Here is a 5,685-nt window from a genome sequence, read left to right on the forward strand (position 1 = left end):
GACCATGCAATACCTTGGTTCTGTCTAGTACCCAGGTATAATGGTGTGTATAGTTTTACCATAGGCTTGGGTCCGAGGACCATGCAATACCTTGGTTATGCCTACCACTTCTATTTTTCTGTAAGTATCTAGTTTCCCCATAGGTTTGAGTCCGAGGACCATGCAATACCTTGGTTCTGTCTAGTACCCAGGTGTAATGGTGTGTATAGTTTTACCATAGGCTTGAGTCCGAGGACCATGCAATACCTTGGTTCTATCTACCACTTCTATTTTTCTGTAAGTATCTAGTTTCCCCATAGGTTTGAGTCCGAGGACCATGCAATACCTTGGTTCTGTCTAGTACCCAGGTATAATGGTGTGTATAGTTTTACCATAGGCTTGGGTCCGAGGACCATGCAATGCCTTGGTTCTGTCTACCACTTCTATTTTTCTGTAAGTATCTAGTTTCCCCATAGGTTTGAGTCCGAGGACTATGCAATACCTTGGTCCTGTCTAGTACTCAGGTATAATGTTGTGTATAGTTTTACCATAGGCTTGGGTCCGAGGACCATGCAATACCTTGGTTCTGTCTACCACTTCTATTTTTCTGTAAGTATCTAGTTTTCCCATAGGTTTGAGTCCGAGGATCATGCAATACCTTGGTTCTGTCTAGTACTCAGGTATAATGGTGTGTATAGTTTTACCATAGGCTTGGGTCCGAGGACCATGTAATACCTTGGTTCTGTCTACCACTTCTATTTTTCTGTAAGTAGAGGTTCGTCCTCGGACCGCTTTACTGGAGGTGATTCCTCCTTGGGTCAGATTATAATCTTTACACGTGGCGTTGATCTCGCCTCCAGCTCGAGGCCCTATCTTTTTCATTTATGAAGCGCCCATTGTCCGTTCGTATTCCGCGCTTGACGCTTCGGTGCGCGAAACGCGCCTTCATTAATGTCCTCATAAATTAACACGAGTCCAATGGTCTATGGCCTCCTTGGAAATTGGTAGCCTCATTATTAGCCCAGCTTATAATTCTCTTTTTGAACTCTGCATGAATTAATTCTCACTAACCCTCATCCCCTATATAAGGTGAGGAGATGGTTTCTCCACAATCTATGAACTTCCCAGCACAAACAGAAAAGACCCCTCCTTCCATCTTCCCAATCCCTTTTAACAACCCCGCCGGAATTGTGACTGGAGTTGGCCAATATGAGGCGGCTCTGGGCAGGTGTGAGGGCATCCAAGCCAAGAGCCATTATGGCCGCAGCCCCCACTGGGCTTCCGGTGCGGCAGAATCTAGGCGTAACCCCGATGGCGCCATATAAGGTGGCCCGGAGGGATGTTGTTGGAGTACCTAACGTCTTTCCTCAGAGCACACTCCCGACGAAGAAGACGTACGAATTCACCTCATGGGCGGTGCTCAAGTGTTGCCGTCTTCAACGGCCAACACTCGTGAGGATTGGAGAGGATCAAGGGAACATCATAGGGGAAGGTATCCCGGAGCCCCTGCATCTGCTCCTCTCTTTGTTCTAGCTCTGCCTGGCCGAGAAGGGAGTTGTCGGTGGCTTGGAAACATGATGGCCCTCCCCCTTCTCTGCCTTTTGTGTCAAGCTCTCCCATTCTCTTTATACCAATAAAGGGACGGCTTGACACTTCCCACCGGCTAGCTTTTTTAGGGCGGCTCCACCTGGGCCTCTGATTGTAGAAATAGCTGGTAGGATTAGCTTGTAAATTTGTTTGTAAAACACGCCTGTCTGAGCCTCTGATTATAATCTGTACTTTTTCTATTTATAAAATAGTATCAAGATTTCACTTTTCGCTGTCAACTCTTCTATTTTTTTTTTTTTACTTCGCCAACCTACTGTAAAACGACCACTTAGAACAATCGCCTGGTGCCCCGGCCAGCGCACTAATCCTCCCCACAGACGGCGCCAATTGTAGGGACTTAATTTGGATTGACCCTGAATATGAATGAGTTTTCAGCCCAACAAGCCCAAACAATAAATTTATAGAGAATGGGTTAAAGGTTTAGACACTAGCCGTCGTTCACCAAGCATGAACTCTCTTTTATAAAAGAAATACTTAGAGTTTCTTTACAACTGGGGGGATGCTCATCGGCTTGTGGCCGAGGAGACTCTTTTTTTCTCTCTTTCCCCCCCCCCTTCTTACTTTACTTGCTTTTCTTATATAGTCTCTATCTTCCTATCTCATTCTTCCATCTGTTGATCATCCATTTGCCTCTCTTCTGGCCGTCCGTCCCATCAAAGGCCTTATCAGTACTCAAGTGCTTCACTCTGATCAACGTTGCCCTGCTAAGGGGTTATATCCCCATTAATGCGGCCAGAGGGGTTAGGTGAATGCATTAAGTGTGAGGGTGACAGCTTACTTTGGGCCTGGTCTTTCCCAAAAATCATCCTTGTCATGCCGAGGACGAGGAGGTCCTCGGCGTGGATCAGGAAAAGAGGTCTTCCCCAATTTAGCCTTGAATAGTCAGTATTCATCGGCGTGGGCCTTGGGCCTGCTACATGATGGGCCGAGGCTATCAGGCCCACGGGCCCCACATATATATATAATTTTTATTGATATTGAAAGTTTGAAATCAATGGTTTAATTTTAAACTTATAAAAAGTTAAAAGTTAAATTTTCAAAAATTTGTAAACTAGCACACAACTATATATGTAATATAACAATTCCTCAAAAAAAAAAAAAAGAAGAAAAAAAAGAGCAATATTACAAGCTTTGAAACCGGGTGATTTTAAACTTAATAAATTTCATGAATTATGAACTTTGTTCCTTAATTTAGAGTCTATAATGGAGTTTGAGGCCTAATAAACTTGTCAATCTATCCTCCTTGCACCAAGAAATTGTTTGAAATCATCTGTTAATGTTGTCTCTAAAATATGTATAACACTACAGGGCATTTTTACGAGACCGTTGTTGCATTTTATATCTTATCTCAGATTGCATGAAAGTTTAAACCTTGCTGATTTTTATTTTAATTTTTTGAAAAAAGGGGATTAGGATTTTATTATTCAAATTTTTTTTTTCAATGTTGCATATCAGTTGAGGTTGAATGTGCATAACGATATTTTATCGTAAAACTAGTTTTAGACTAATTGTCATTCTTAAAATTGATGTTGCATGCACAGTACAAATTATGTTGTTAATTAAACCTGCAGTTTTATTTTCGTAAGATGCTATTGAAAGATTTCTATGAACTTTTTGTCTGTCTTTATGAAAATGCACCAAAAGGCATATTTCGACGACAGTATCTTTGTAATGGCTGAAATACTTCCGTAGAAAATAGTTAAAATAAATTAACCAAATTATTAAAAAAAAAAATGGAGAATTTTGATTAATACAAAATTTTTACTATTCTTACAACTCAAGAATAAAAATTCGAGGAAGAAGAAGTTATTTATTTATTGAGATCTCAAGCCTTGATTATTATTCGACTGGTTGTTAAAATTTGATTTTTTTTTTTTTTTTGAGAAGAATTAAAAGTTGATTTGGATAGCGGTTATCTCATTATTAGCTAATTATATTAGCTTTCGGTTGAGACAGAGTCGTAGATTTTTCAAATGATAAAAATCAATGGCCCACTAAATGTCAAAAATCTAAAGTCTAGCACTATTTCCTTGAGTTGACACTTTGACATCGTACGTCACATACTCACATATGATTATTATCAAAATTCCATAAAGCTTATCAATATTGTTTTTTATGAAAATTCAACACAACTCAACTTTCCGTATCAATATATTTGTGATGGTTATTATCATTCAATGGAGATTAAAATGACCCATTTATAAAATAATAATAAAAAATGATAAATGATGAAGTTAGTCTTAATTTACTTCCTAACCTTTCATCAATTACTTCATATAAAATTTATTGAAAAAATATCAAATGTTGAGAAATCATAGATCCCACTAACTATTTTATTCGACTAGTTGCATATGTGTTAAAACTTAAAATTTGATTTGGGTTGGTTGATGGTTATCTCATTATTAGCTCATGTTATCTTTTTTGTTGAAACAAAGGCATGAAATTTTCTAATGATCAAAATCAATTTCCAACTATAAATTTCAAAAGTCTAGCACCATTTTTCCTTAAGTTGACACACTTGACATCAAATCGTTGCACATAAGTTACATATGATACTTATTATCAAAATTCCATAAAGCTTATCAATATATATATATATATATTTTATGAAAATTCACCACGACTCAACTTTTCATAGCAATATATTTGTGATGGTTATTATCATTCAATGGAGATCGAAATGATCCATTTATAAAATAAAAATTAAACAAAAGGTAAATTACACTCATCATTTACATCATATCTCAATTTAGTCTCTAATATTTTACTAGTTACTTTTTATAAAAAGTTTTGAAAAAATATCAAATATTGAGAAACTATATATAGATCGATTTCAAGCCTTGATCCCACCAACCATTTTTTTGGACTGGTTGCATGTGTCAAAATTTGATTTGGGTGATTATAAAATAATTATAATAATAATAATAATTGATTTGGGTCGATTGGTAGTTATCTCATTATCAGCTTATGATAACTTTTTGTTGAAATGGTGACCTGGAGTTTTTGTTGAAAATAGAGGCATGAAATTTTGTAATCGACACGTTTAAAATATTATGAACTTAATTGACATATATTTTAAAAGTTAGAGATCAAATATGTAGTTTACCTAATTTTTATTTAAATGAACCATACAATAAATTATTCTTAATGAGCACTTTACGATGCTCGATAACATTTTTTAATTTAAATCAATGATTAATTACATGTTAAAAATATAAAGTCTTGCAACATTTCCTTGAGTTGACACTTGACGTTTGACATTGCATAATTGATTATTGCATGTACGTCACATATGATGCTTATTATCAAAATTCCATAAAGCTTATTAATATTGTTTTGGGTAAATTCTAGATAACAACCCTGAGATTTTGGGTAATGCCAAACCTAAAAAGCAACCATTTTAGTCCTTGAACACAAACACCCTTTACAAGCCGATGTTCACTCCACATAAAACAAAATCTGCTTTTTTCATTTTTAAGACTGCATGTTCAGAAATTGTACCCCACGCCATCTATTCCCACAGCCCAAAACACCAGCTGTTCTCGCTTGCCCAAAATCATCACATTTTTGTCCAACACGTTTACATCAATTTTTGGTCTTCCGAAGAGCAACAAAAGCTCTTAATATAAACGAAAAGAAAGTAACCCAAGTCATGGTTGGTTTAATGGCTTTTTTTCAATTTTCATTAGAGTTAGAATTTAGACTTTCACTCAAAAAAAATTTTGGACTGTGCAAAGAGAAAAAGGGCTTTTGTTCAAGTTTTAATCTAAAGAGAGGTACAAATTAGTTCTTGATATCAAAACATAGCTAAAATTCTTGTGATTAAAGAAGTATTAATTAATTACTTGAAAAATAATTGATTTAGTTTTTGTTCTGGTTTCTTTTGTTGGTTGCACTTTTAGCAACTTTGCTCTTTTGCTTGGTAATTTTGACTATTTTGGTATGTAATCTTGGATTTTTTTTTTTCTCTCTCTAAGTTATAGTTTTTGGTATGTAAAGAACTTGATCTTTATGGAAATTAAAGGATAAACACTAAAAAGAAATTAGGATCAACTAAGGAATCCTTGACCTTAATAGATTTTTTTTTGCATTAATGGT

Source organism: Quercus suber, unplaced genomic scaffold (assembly GCF_002906115.3).
Source record: "Quercus suber isolate HL8 unplaced genomic scaffold, Cork oak 2.0 scaffold_452, whole genome shotgun sequence".
Lineage (NCBI taxonomy): Eukaryota > Viridiplantae > Streptophyta > Magnoliopsida > Fagales > Fagaceae > Quercus > Quercus suber.